At 36.1% G+C, this 14,831-nt stretch overlaps 1 protein-coding gene and 1 long non-coding RNA gene across 9 annotated transcripts in view; one reads left to right on the top strand and one right to left on the bottom strand.

Moving 5' to 3' along the window:
• LOC135165929 (filamin-A) overlaps positions 1 to 14,147 on the bottom strand; it is a 76,440-nt gene extending 62,293 nt beyond the window's left edge. For 2 of the 4 annotated variants that reach the window (XR_010299598.1, XM_064127742.1), the window contains exon 1: positions 13,795 to 14,147. The gene's annotated coding sequence lies outside the window, so the exon portion shown is untranslated. Of the gene's footprint in view, positions 1 to 13,540; positions 13,705 to 13,794 lie in introns of all 4 variants that reach the window. The other 2 variants (XM_064127736.1, XM_064127735.1) reach the window with 2 other exon arrangements.
• Positions 750 to 13,127, top strand: LOC135165943 (uncharacterized). Of its 5 annotated transcripts, XR_010299606.1 has the most exons (7): positions 755 to 1,146; positions 2,521 to 2,763; positions 2,834 to 2,930; positions 6,089 to 6,282; positions 6,397 to 6,504; positions 6,740 to 8,101; positions 8,169 to 13,126. It is a non-coding gene; the product is annotated as an uncharacterized LOC135165943 (long non-coding RNA). The 5 variants fall into 5 exon arrangements; XR_010299607.1 differs by having other exon boundaries at positions 750 to 1,146; positions 6,391 to 8,101; positions 8,169 to 13,127; XR_010299604.1 differs by having other exon boundaries at positions 754 to 1,146; positions 6,089 to 6,504.
• Positions 14,148 to 14,831: the final 684 nt, after the last annotated feature.

Below are 14,831 nucleotides of genomic sequence, written 5' to 3'. Positions count from 1 at the left end.
TCCCCCCCCCCCCAATCATTGCTCAGGGTTTTCCCCAATCGCAAACTTCATTTCCAATACATTTCCAAACTTCCGAAATAATCATAATTCCGTTTTTCATTTCGTTCGTCAAACACGACCCTTGGGTTACTTGGGACCCTTGGATCAATAATGTCCAAGGATTCTTCTCCAAATCTGCTGCTCATGTCGAGATAAAGTCTTTGAAGTTGATTTTTTCTAATGACAGTTTGGGCATTTGAAATGCGTACAAATTGTTTATCGGATATTTGCAGTGTTTCGCACCAAACAGGGAAATATTCGAAGAAAATATCTGAAGTAAAAACATTTTACTTGTACCACGTGACGGGGAACGGCATCATTTGACTGATTGAAATTGGGATGAAAAAAATAATCAATACTATTTTGAGCACATGTTAAGCCTATTCCAAAAATGACATTTCTTGCATTGAGCCATTCCCAGAGAAGCTTAATTAGCTTTCCATAATGACAATCTTATTGCTCCTGAGCATGATTACGCTGCACAGAACTTTAAACGAAATCCGTTAATGATATTTCATTTTTCGAAATTTCTGACGATCTGGAGGGAAGAATTTCGAGGAATTTTTTAATGCTCATAATTGTTGAAGTGGTTCCCTCAAGGTTATTGCTAACATAATCATATTCTAGAACAATCTAATTAACATAAACCGAACCTAATGAGTATTGTTCTTGTAATGACTTTCCTGGAGACATATAATATTGAAAAAATGAGTACTTCTCTGAAGTAAATGAATATTTGATAAAAACAATTTTAGTTCTGAGAGTGGGCATCAAAAAACTCAGTGGAAGCTCTCGGAATTTGCTAGACTAAATTACCTTACACCAAACAATTTCTTGGGTCAGGAATTCCCAGAAAACCGTTTCGTGCGTTGAACGTTATTTTCCTTCCTTAGTTACAGTCAAGAAACGGACGACACGGGATTTTAAACATCGTCCGCAAAAATACTGTCAATAAATTACAGAATAATAATGGAGAAAACATTAAAAATTGAAGGCATTGACTGTCATTTGCGTACCAGAGCGCGACCCATAAGGTGGCCAGAGACCTGGTGTTTTCGCACGGGTGAAAGTAACGTGATTGCTTATCTGGATACCAACAATGTGCAGGTATGTAACGTGCTTTCATAAAAATTTCCATCGTTCCCATACGATGAAAAACCGAATGTAAAGGAAAAAAACAGTTAACAATAGGTTCTATTCAATACGTCAATACCGATATTCCCATTAGATTCGGTTCACCATTCAAAATTAGGATCAAATGTTTATAACAAGAAGGAATTTCATGACTCCTATTAGCTAAAGTAGAACAATAACGTGTGCCTTCCGCGCTTTTGCCATTAATTAGGACGGCAGGTCAATGTTGTCATGGAATAAAAATATCACAGAAAAATGTAATTATGATATTATTCCTGTTTATTATAAAATTGAAATGATGAACAAATATAAATTTCAAATATCAACATTCTAATGAGTGAGAAATTTCGATTTGTTAATGATGGTCACATGATCATCATGTGGTGATGGTGATGATTCTATGATGGATCATGAACCTCCTCCTCCTCCTCTTTTCACAATCAGAGATGATGTTTTTATTATATGAATTAGGTTTCACTGTTTCTATTAACTTGGAAGAACCTGTTAATTGTTTATGCGAATTCAATTCTAATTAACATGAAGACATTCATTTTTTCCCTCTATTGAAGAAGGATTATCTTCAGAATCATTTACTTTCTTGGGGGCTTCACGTTAATTACGAATGAATGAAAATCTTCATATAAATCTATCTCTACCTAAATTAGAATGAAATTCCAATTAGCAATCAAAAGCTACTCCTAATTTAATGGAAAAAGTGGAAAGTGATGCATACAAAAAAAAACAACAGCTCGGTTTTCAAAAATATGAGTCCTTTATACAAATCAGCATTAAATTCTGATAATGAATTTGAAATGATGACAAGTTGTGATGATACATCATTACTTAATCATCCAAAGAGAAAAGTTTGATTGCTCTTAGATTTAGTATCTTCAGGTCAGTCAACAAAATGTTCTGATGTGAATTTAAAGTTTTCATTTGATACAAAACCACCGATTGAGTTAAGTTTACTCACAATCAGTGGTTCACCATCAGGTGCAACTCAAGTGCATTCTTCCTCCCCTCATTACAAATAACGATCACATAACAAGGATTAGTCACTCTGTTTTTCTATCATATTTTTATTCGATAACAACACTAATTTTCAGCGCTGAAGTGCTAATTGTTCGTAAACACGAGCGTTATTGTGGCTTCATTTATGTAAGGAAAATCATCGAAATGAAAATCGAAACCAATGTAAAATCTCTTGTTCTTCTGATCATAAGCAGAAACGATTAGTACGACCTCAATATTATCTCGGACTCGATTAAGACAAATCCTGATATAAAGTAAAATTGGAACAAACCCCTAATTAGAATATTCTGAGTAATTGATTAAATTAATTTTAAGAAATACGGAAACTGCGGTGAGTCCTTCTGAAGGTCTCCATTGAATCCCGAAGTTTGCATACTCCTATCTCCACCGTATGCACGAGGAAAAAGCTCCCGGACTCAAGATTGAACTAACAACAGGACTACGACTCAGAAGACGAGGATGATCCAGTGATAATATCCCCAGATATCAGCACAGGTCGAATCGAAATCATCGAACTGGACCACTGGCATTCACAGGTTCAATCACACGAGGACCTGGGTAAGCTAGCACCTCCAGAGAGGTCACAGGCAAGTGAAATTCTGTTCGATAATGTACCTCTACTCCCCAGCCGCTGAACAAACATCCAACCTTTACTCCCAACGAGAGAGGCGGCCAAGAAACCTCTCAGGCTCGGAAGAGGAATCACCTCGAAGTGGAGAACCCAGGTAGGAATTGCCAAGATTCACGCCCGGACCAACGGTGGGTTAGGCCCGGCTGACCAAGCTTTGGTAATCCTAGACTCCACCAGGCTTTCTATCTTAGTCACATCAGAGAAAGCCCAGGCTTGAATCCTTCCCTGATATCAAACCTGGGTATCAAGCTTGCGCCAAGTCTGGGAAGAGTCTGATTCATTCCACCTTAGTTCATAGCGTCTCGACCAGTCCTGGGCCCAGACTGACCAACTGGCTCAAGTTTATTTCTTTTTAACTAGGCAACATCCTGATTTTACTTACACGTCAAACCAAAGGGTGGCAATGTCTATGGTATTATCCCTAATTCTGTCATAAAGTGGTAAACTAGGATAAGTGCATTTTTTTTTGAAAATGGGTTTTTTGTTTAAATTGAAGCATAACATTGTTCCGGAGGTCCTCACAAAAGGATTTAGCTGAAAATTAATTTTTGGTGCCAGTATCGAACAAAAATGAGGAGGATAAGTGACATTATGACAGCGCAAATGAAAATAAGTTGACATATCCTCGGAGGTTGAGTTGCTGGGAAAGGATAAGTTGACTTATCTTAGTATTTTTACACGACTTGCTGCATTGTCTGAAATCAACTTAAAGCGATCCTTGGCGTAGTTCGTTGCGTGCTTGCCTCTGAAAACAAGCCGCTCGAAATAGACCTGGTTCAAATCCAGCACTTGACAATTTATTCACACAAATCAACAATAATTCATTGGGGATTCCGGGACAGTAGTTAGAAATCACATATTGAGTTTCCCGGCTTATGAGTCGCACTATTCTCGCAGCAGAACCTCCAAGAAATTTCTACCTTTTCCCTTGAGCCGGACTCAGATGTTTAAACTGTATGAGGAAGCATATCCTGATCAAGCCCTTTCGAGATGGTCATATCAACAAGAGATCAAGGCGCTTGGCTTTTCATTCAAGAAACCGAAAACTGACACGTGCAGAACCTGCGATCAATTGCAGATTCAACTGAAATCAGCTATACTAAAGTCAGTATAAGTTTTAACATCGGGTATAACCCGAAGTCTCCCCTCCTCTTCTCCCTTCATGTGGGCAACGCGGTAATATCCTTAAATTACGCATGCGCGAAGAAGGGAGGGGGTAGATTTCGGGTTATACCCGATGTTAAAACTTATACTGACTTTAGTATACTACCGAGTTAGAGAAGACTTATGCCAAGGAACAACTGAAATCTCATTTAAATATGGCCAATGCACCATACAACATGAAAGCCACTGACAAGCAAATCGCCAGAAGCAGTGACGGTAGAATAATTGTCACGACGTTTGACCTGGAGCAGTGTTTTGACAGGGATCTTATTGATTAAACAGGGGTAGATATGATCAGTGTAATACAATTGAAAATGCAGTGTAATAAATACAAAAATAAAATTTTTCGTACACAATTCGACAGAATTTAGTAATTGATTATTGCCCTGACAACAACTAGAGGATAAGTCAACATATCTCTTTCCATTTTTATTGCCGAGGAAGATAAGTTGACTTAACTTTTGTTGGCAATCATGACAGTGAGGATAAGTGCGTGAATTAGGCGTCAAATCTAGTACAAAGTCTTGGTGCCATCGTTATTAACAAATAATGGAGCAATAAATAAATATCCATCATTGGATGCGTGAAAATCCTACTTATAATGCTGCAAAACGTTTTTCAGCTCTCCTGAAAAATTCGGATTTCTGCACTTATCCTAGTTTACCACTTCACGACAGAATTCTTAACCCCATATTGTTACACAAGTGTAAAGTAAGTTTTTGAATGCCACACGGTATCTAGTTCATTTGTAATTTATCTGGATAGGTTCAGTACTATAAACTTTGAATAAAGCCTAGGCATTTTTTAATATATGAGCCTGGAAGGGCGCTAGTTCGAAGGCCTGGACCAGCCTTGACAAGTTAGCTTGGACCAGGCCTTGCCCCACGTTACATTCCAATGCTCATCCAGTATTGATCCAGGCTTGGATGCCAAGCCTGATCCAAGCTTACCTAGTCTTGGGAATAGCTTAGGTGAAGCCTCGGCCATTGGTGATTTCCTAACTGGGAAGCAGCTGATACACTGAGTGTTTCATCTCCAACAACTATATTTTTGTTTCTCCTCTAATTGTGTTTTAATTATAATTTACTATTCTCCAGAATGGAAAATATTCTAAATTGCCATGCAGTTTGGAGAGTGAAAGAAGAAAGAGGACGCGAATAAACACTTCGCAAAATTGATTAAAAAATTTATCAAAATAGATTAGTTACTGGACTGATTAATTACCGGTCTCTATTAATTATGCTAAATTTTCATTACAAAAGCGTGCATACTAGCCTTCACGGAAGCTAGCAGGAACGCGTTTAAAAAAATATATATAAAAGCTCAAAATTTTTTTTCATCATTCAAAATTGATTCTTAATTTGCTCCTAAAGATGAAACAAAAAATTTTTAGCTCCGCTCATTTTTTTTGAGACGTTTTTTCTGCCGTTTTGAGATTTTTAATAAAATTTTTTTAAAAACACAGGAAGAGGTGATACTCGTACCACCTTGAAAATTTGCGATTTAATAAATAATGACAATATGCACGGAGAGTTCATATTGTGCTCCCTGTTGAAGAGGAGAAAAACGTCCACCAGGAGCTCAACCATTTCACCAACTAAAAAAGATATAGGCGAATAAAAAAATTCCAAAAAATTTAAAAGTTCGTCAGATAGTAGATAAGAGTTGAGGCTATAACTCTGTGCCCAGATTCAGCTCGATCGAGATTTAATTCTCCTGATTCAATTCTACTTTTTTTCAGGAATATCTCCAAAACTAAGCCAGATATTCAGTTTTTTTATTTTTTCATCTTTTTGGTCATATACGGATCTATTAGAATCAATCAAAAATTGAAAAGTGAACCCTACAAGAAATCATAGTTATCACCCCTTTTCGGATTTCAACTTAAGCTCACTTAAACGATTAGTTTCATCGATAATCAATTTTTAATGTAACATGATTATGTGGAACATTTCAAAATTGACTGGATCGAATGCGTTTCTTAATCTGAAAATTTGTCTCCATGTCCTCCATCATAATCAATTGAACCTTATGTACTCGCCCATAAAAACGTTTTAAAATTTCGGTTTTTGCTCTTTCATTTTTCAGTTCAAATCCTTCACGTGTGTAAACATCGAGCCGTCATCTTCAAATGTAGAAAATATTTTCTTTTCATGATTACAATAGACGGCACCGAAGATGAGATAAATCCAAAAAAGATCTTGGAAATCGTTCGGAAGCTCACCATCAATTTATTGATCCCAAAGACAATATATCCCACCCATTTAAGGGGTTATTCTCATGTGAGCACTTCAAAAAATCGATTTTTTTTTTTTTTGATATTTTGACAGTAAAACCTATTGAAAACATGCTGTGAAAAATTCAGACCGAAATCCATAGTATTTGATAAGCTACAGCTCATAGTCGCCGACGTGTCGTAAGCGATTGTCTACCAGGCTTTCAACTTTAAACGCGTTTTTCTCGAATCATCATTTTCTGAAACGGTCAAGGTCCTACAAGAAAAAGTATTCAACCGATTGCTTTAAAATTTACATATGTTCTTCTACTCATTTATAGTTATCGTCCCTACCACAATTGTTTATTTTTGACAATATCTTCATATTTTTTTTAAACGATTTGTAACGAAAAAGAACGAGATTTTCGTGATTTTTTTTTGTTTTTAATGAAATTGATTATATTTGGTAGGGACGATAGCCACAGATCTACTGAATAATAATCCATTCGATTTTTTTATGTCAGACAACATGAACAGCCGCTATCACCTTGACCAGTGAACTACCTTTTTTTGTTGGGGACTACTTTGACTTAAAAAAAATATATATTAAAAATGTAAAAACCGAAAAAAAAAATTTTTTTCGTATATTTCAAAATACAAATAAAAATATATTGAAAAATCAACATGATTGAAGTTTGTTGTCGCATAAAAAAAAATTCCGAAAAAGTGGTAAAATATAGGCGTTCACATGAGAATAACCCCTTAACGTCTGCTGACGTCTACTTCTGTAAAATGCCTTATCCCACCAAAGTTATATGAGAATTATTGTTTATTGGAGTATTTACCTATATTCTTACAATTATTTTTACTAAGAATAACTATTACCGAAATGAGTTGATGTGGAGCCTCCAGGAAGTCCTGACTCAGTTTACGTAAATATAAACAATGGCTCGATAGAAAGAAAGAACAGAGTTATTTCATTAGGCGAAGAATAAACTTTTGGTCTTTGTGACCAGTCTTAAGTCTCCAAGAGAGTTTTTTCCTCGTGTCAATTATAAAATAAAGAAATTATAATAGTAAATCCACTGCATTTTATATTTAGCATAAGAATCACCAATTCATCATCATTCAGAAGTATTATCACCATGAATCCACTTTAAAATTAATTTATCGAATAAATATTTATTGAGAGTGCTTGATATGTGTGGACAAAAGTGAATCATCTGTCTATAGCTGTTTTCAGTCCATCTCAGTATGTTATAGTTTTTATAATTTTTCTCCAAACAGCACCGAAATGTGTAGAATTGTTTCAATAAATAGAACCAGAGAAGAAGCAGAAACGAATTAATGAACAAGGGCCTTTTGTCAAATGGGTCTAGAGTGTCAAATGTTTGGTCACTAAGAGTCAGTTGATCTGTCTGGAGACATCATACCAGAAAGATATACCTTCTGCGTGCGATAATAATAAATAATTAAAGTTAATAGTTAAATCATTTTTATATTATTGAGACAATCCCTATGGATAATCCAATAATATTAGTTTTCTATCTAATAAAATTCTGGTACGGTTGTTGGAATATTTGAGTACAGTACTTTCGTTGTTCCACTAAAATCACTCGACACCTCCTTTTGTTTCTCTGGGAAACAGCTCTCCTAAGGGACTAATTTGTGATCGGTTGTACTCCGCTTTCGAGACGGCTTAATCCAAAACATATGCTGAATGGTTATTTGAGTCGTAAAAACTGTTTTCCTTTTTATATATCTTTCAGTCTCTGGACAGCGGTCCTCTGGTTAAGACGTGCCTTCCTCGTGCAAATAAAATAATATTCAAAAGTATTTCACTGTGCCTAAATAATTTAATCATTTACACCCATATTCCAATAACGGTAATTTATTTGCTGAAAATCCACCCAATTATTCATTATTTGTTAATCACAATTTCCATTCTGCAAGGCAATCTCGTGGATACATCCGGACGACAATTGAACGACAGAACCAGAAAAGCATTAAACATGTTTTTCCTCTCCGCAGGGAGGTGACGTTAACTACGCGCTGGTTATAGTCATGCACTTAATTAAAAAAATAAAAATAACGATCAAGGATTGTGACTCGAGTTTGCGTGAGGATTACCTTAACCGAAGTGACATCACCACTTGACCATCGCTGACAGCGTCATGTCGTGCTCTGGGGATCCAAAGGACAATCCTCAAATGACATGAGAAGTGGTATAAACAAGTCACGTTAACTTGGAGTCGAATTGCCATTCAAAACAAACCGGTGATCGACATTATGCGACAGAAGTGATGTGACCGATACTTTAGGCGTTATTATTTTTTCCTTCATTTCTACCAATTCGATTGATATTATGCTTCTGAATGGAGCCTCAGCCATTCGATTTCAAAAATGAAAAGGTAGATTCGCGATGTGAGGTAGTTCTGGTACTGGCATTCGCCAGAGGATTTAGAAAGATATATCCAATCTATTAGTAACATGAACTTCAACAAAACAATAAATTTTGTAACAACCAGCCGACGAACTGCGTCCATCCGACGTCTGTTTTTTCATATGATATTTTCATATCGTAAAAGCTATGATCATAACAAATTTTGAACTGCTATTCCAATTTTTCACCAAATTATTGAATGGAGAACACTGAAAATATAAAAAAACGTAAAAATGGGAATATCTCACGATTTTTGTATGAGAGCAAATGCATATTTTCATAACTTTGTATGATGCCCACTGAGACCAGTAATTTGAAAATAAAAATTGAAATCTGTTGAGTAGTTCATGAAATATTCAAGGGATTACATCCATGCAAAAGGAAGCGCCTGGATGATTGAGCCCATCCAAAATAACAGCATTTTATGTTTTGAAATTGTGGTACTGGCATTCACGAGGGATTTAGAATGATATATTTAATCTATTAGTAACATGAACTTCAGCAAAACAATAAATTTTGTAACAACCAGCCAACGGATTGCGTCCATCCGAGGTCTGATTTTTTCATATCATTTTTTCATATCGTAACAGCTATGATCATAACAAATTTTGAACTGCTATTCCAATTTTTCACCAAATTATTGAGTACAGAATACTAAAATTATTTAAAAAACGAACATTTCGATTTGTAGCGACGGGTATACATGTTCTTATAGCTTTGTAGGTCGCCCACTGAGACGAGTATTTTGATAAAAAATTGAAAACAGTTGAGTGGTTCATGGAACATTCAAGGAAATATATTCACACAAAAGGTATAATATCTCTGGAAGCATCTAGCCGATTGCGTCCATCCAAACTAGCAGCCTCCTCTGTTTTCAGAGCTACAAGTGTACAAAATTTGTACTATCTCTATTTTTTGTTAGTTTATGATGTTTACATCGTTATGAAGATAAAAACTAAAAATGGCGTTGTCGCTAAAATTTACCCGAAAAAATATTGATATTTTGGTCGGTATAGATAGGGCCCACTGAGATGAGCATTTTGACGAAAGAATTGAAATCCTGGCAGTATTTTTTGAAATATTGAGGAACAATTAAATTGACAAAAGTTAATATATCTCAGGAACTACTGGACCAATCGAGCTGAAACGCCCCATCAAAATAGCGATTAATAATGGCTATAAGCTGAAAATTCAGATTTTTAGTTACAAATTAGACCGTATTTTGTCCCAATTTTCTCAAAATTAATCTTCAAAATGGTATATATTTATACCATTTATACCAGACTTGGTATAAAAATATTGTTTTTTCGTGTTGTATAACATTCTCGATAATTTGAAATTCTTGGGCCGTATCAAGTAACAAAACGTAAAATTTCCTTTCTTCATGGAAATTCGAATTTTTCAGTGTTTCGTAATAACTGGTTGTCTCACGGTAATTAAAAATGAGTATTAAACAAATAGAATGATTGTTTAAAATAATTGCTTTAAGATTTTATAGTCCGGGTTTGAAGATAAAAGTGATAATTTCAACCGTAGGGTCCATTAAAAAAAATCCCCTTCTAAAATCTTCCCCGACCTTTCACTCTACCAATTTTTTCCCTGACATTTCTTCCCGGTGCCATTTCTTCCCTGTTCCGTTCCCCTGGCCCAGACATTTATTCCCTGACATATAACCTTGAAACGGCTTTAAACGTAAATGAAGAAAAACTGCAGTCCATAATTATGTTTAATTAAATCAGTCAGACCAAACCACAATTTAAATTACGAATTTCACGTGGAAGACGAGTAATTGATATGGTGTTCTACGTATTGTGACGTCACAGAAAATTATTGAAGAGGATTTAGAATTAGGTAGAAAGGGAACCAGAATTAATCTGGATATAATTTTGCAAGAAAATTCTACTGAAAAAACCGCTTGTCAAGGCAGGAAAAAGTGTCAGGGGAACCAATTATCTCGCGGAAAATTTGGGAAGGGAAAAATGTCGGGGAAAATAAGACGTGTTATGGAAATATTGCAATAATAAATCGAAAATCAGTGAAAAATTTGAAGTTGACAGGTTCATTTCTCCTAAAATAACAGCGCGTACAAGATTTTTTTGTCAAAAACCAAAAAATTGGAGTATCTCGAAAACATTGTATGGAGACATTTTGTGATTGATTGAGATAGACGACATGGAGACAAACTCTCCAGAAAAATTTGAATCGGCTGGATAGTTTCGGATATATTTTCGAAAAAGAATTCAGAAATAAACGTCGGGCCACGAGTGGAAATCATGTCAGGCGAACCTGAGGTTAGATCAGAACTTGATCTGGTGGTGCCCAGGTTCAACTGATCAGGCGAGACTTGATGAAGAACTGATTAGTTTTTGATTTACTCCATCTGATGGGAATTACTCTGACCAGGTTCTGATACGGCGAGCTTGATCTGAACCCGAGGTCCGTTCACCTGTAATCACCTTGATCTAGTTCGGATGTGATGGGCCTGATCTTATACTGAAGTCCGTCTGCTTGCGATTATTCAGATCAGATTCTGATCAGTTCAACTTGGGCGGAAATCGAGCATTGTGGTTACAATTGTCATCTGCTAGGCAGAGTACCGAGGATAAATGTCTATGTACAAAAAAAAACGGGGAGAAACGCCTAGCGCGTGAACGGCGAGTGGTGCATACGGGTTGACCGCTTGCTCGGGCCACACCGACTTATCCGAGGAAAAGAGAAAAAATGGGGAATTTCTCTACTCAATAAATTCAGTTTCAGAAAAAACTCTCTTTGTCAAAATTCCCCCGAAGATGCCCATCTCATCTGTGCCTAGCTAAAGGTGTCAATAATGAAAAAATGGTTAAAAGATGGCATGCACATTACTATGAACATGTTGCGACGCAACACCCACCGTGCAGTATAGTCCGAGCGTTCATTCGATCAAATCCGTATCTGTTTGACGGGATTAACTTCTGATCAAGTTCCGATTATCTAGCCTCATCAAATTCTGATCAGTTGGGCCTGATTAAATTCACGTTTGGTCATATTTATCAAGTTCGGATCAGATCCGATTGATCAAGTCCGTAACGAATGAAGTCGTTATATGCCTGATCAAGTTCTGATCCAGTCCTCGGATCAGTAACTGATTATACATGAGGTCTGACTTGATCCGAACTTGATGCAGACCTGAGTTAAATTTCCACTCGGAACATTCCGTGATTCTGTCTCAACCTAAACAACGATATATCAACACTTTCAGGAGTATTACAACGACTCTAGATTCTGGTTAATAATTCAATTTTTTCTTGTTGAATTCAAGAAATTCAAAAGTAGAGCCACACGCAAATTCATTGGAAACACAGGGTAAAATATTTAGGATCTCTCGGACAATATGATCAGCATTTCGAGTAAGTTAGATCATAGTGTCAATAAATCACGTAAATTTAAACACTTTAAACATTAAAAAATAAAATTACAATAAACGTTGATTTTCCAAAAACAAAATGGAATCCACAGAAAGACCAAGCAGAGTCATATTGTTCATTTACTAGCAGAAGCAACTATACAGTATTTAAATAATAAAATTAAGGGGAGTCGTTCAGAGCAGTGCCCTAACCAAATTAACTTCCCTAATTACAGATTAAATAATTTCTCGATTTCGATTCAATCAATGTTTCCGCCTGTTTGTACATGTTATCATGCTCACATGTCGGAAATTACGTTTCATGGAAATTTAAAAAAAATGTGTTGGCTGTAATTATAACAAGGAGGCGACAACAGTTATGCGGCTGTAGAAGAATTATTGGAATGTATGAGTATATTTTCTTTGCTATCAGTGAATTGATGGCGAACTTCAGAATGGTTTTTACAATATGTTTCTTCCTTCTAATTTATATCTATTGAGAATGTATAAAAATGTAAATAGCAAAATGAACAAAAACATCTCATTCTTTGATTGACAAATCTTAATTTGTTTATTTTATTATTTGTCCTATTTTATTCAATCGATTATGATGAAGTTTCAATTAATTATGATAGAAGACATCAAGACTAAAATTTTCAGATAAAAAAACGAATTCGTTCAGGTCAATTGTGAGATATTCCACATATTCGTCACTCGAAAAATTGAATATCGATGAAACTAATCGTTCCATTAAGTTCATTTGCATTTCGTTGTGGTGATGAAAGGAAGATTTCGTCCGAATTTTACGTTAATAACTCGATTTTTCCGGGGGTAGAAGGGCGAAATGCATTTTTTTTTTAAACCGAAAAATGACAATAACTATGAGTTCTTCCGGGGTTCACTTTCTATTTTTTGACAAATTCCAGTAGATTCCATCATGACGATGAAGATGAAAAAAGAAAAAACTGAATATCTTGCTTAGTTTTGTAGATATTTCCGAAAAACGAATTACAAACAAATCCCAATTTTTCATAAACGGTTTCACCGATCGAGCTCAATCTGGGCCCAAAGTTAGCCTCAACTCTTACCCATTTTCTAACAGAATTTCAAATTATTTGGAAATTTTTTACCTACCTATATATTTTTTTAACTGAAAAAACCCTTGTCTAGAGGGACCACGCAGTCATTTCGAAAAAACTTTGCATTTTTACACTTCAGACCCCTCAACATCGTCTCCAAGCAAAATCATAATTTTTTTGACGTCCGAAGTGGACGATTGCAATTATTTCATTCGAAAGCAAAATTCAATCGACCACATGATCCCCCTGAACGACGGCCCTTAATCCACTTATTTTTATTGATCCTGAATTGTCTTTATTGTGTACCGAGGTTTCATGTGTTGATTCGATTCCACAAACCGTTGAAAATTCTCTCAAATTCCATCAGCGAATTTCATTCTTCTACTATTTATATGTCTTAAATGGACATGTAGTCACCCACCTGCACTGTTTTTTTTTCAAGTCATAAACATTCATGAAGATAATCATAGAGATAGGGGTTTGACAGCCCCTCGACAAATTCCCTCCTCACAAATACGAAAATGATTTCTCTTGGCTTATCCGATGGTCCCAACTGCCTCTCAAACGTTTCCCAGGAGCCTAATACTAAGACGTAAATAACGTTCACAAGAAATTTCTCCACTAGAATTCATTATTACCCATCAATTCACAGTACAACACCCAGAGATCACTCACCAAACACTTAATTCCGCTGTTCACAGGCCTCGAAATCATAAATAAAAGCGAATAACCCGCGTTAATTTTCCCCTGTTCCTCTTCGCTCGAGAAAAATCGTTGAAATTTCTTCTCCTGATCGATTAGAGAAGTTCATAAATATCGATACACTCACGGTAATGTCGAACGTACCATCTGCACACCCGTGAATCGAGTTGTTGTGATAACGTGGTAAAAACAAAGGAAAGACAGAGAAAATGGGGACTGAACTCTGCGACAGCCAGTGAGGAACAACTCGGTGGGTTTATTATCATTGAAACGCCATTTTTGGTGTTTCTCGTGGGTTATTTTGACGGCTGAGTCGCGGGCACGACGTGCGTGAATTCACTGACGATTCTTGGGCCCCACCAGTTATGCGAACCAGTCCCCTCCCCCCCCATCAGTCCCCACCATCGACCAAGTTTCGCTTGGGTTTTATGTTTCGCGCTCTGTGAACTCTGGTGGCAGTGGATAATGTGACGAAATATCAAGTGAGGAATAAATGTACAGTCAGGTGTGGGACAACCTGTTGGGTCATCTGGTGCTCGAAGATGGGGGACATGACATGGCTGAACAAGGCCCCTAACCTCAACCCACATTCTACATGAAAGCTTCGTTCTTGAAGACTTGGAATTTAGGAGTTCACAATTAATTAAAGGGAAAAGTTGTGATGTATTTTAATAATTTATTGGTGTTGCCTAGAGTTGATTTTTTTTTAATTTGCACTCGAATAGTTGCAATTGGAAATTAATTTAACGGAGTAAAACACTAGTGTTACTCATTTTATATGAGTTTCAAGAATAAACTAAGTGAGATTATTGAGACCCAATTGGAAGTATTTTAAAATTGATACATAACCTCAAACTACCATTACAGATTGCAACCAAAATAATTCTTGGACAGCCATCAAACGCAATTACTGTGCTTCGTTCATGGTTTCCGTAGGCTTGTAATTAGGTTTGACTCTAATAAAATCATTATTTCAACAGTTTATTTATGATCGTGATTTGTGATCCCGT

This window comes from Diachasmimorpha longicaudata, chromosome 9 (assembly GCF_034640455.1).
Source record: "Diachasmimorpha longicaudata isolate KC_UGA_2023 chromosome 9, iyDiaLong2, whole genome shotgun sequence".
NCBI lineage: Eukaryota > Metazoa > Arthropoda > Insecta > Hymenoptera > Braconidae > Diachasmimorpha > Diachasmimorpha longicaudata.
This window is presented reverse-complemented; position numbering and strand designations above follow the sequence as displayed.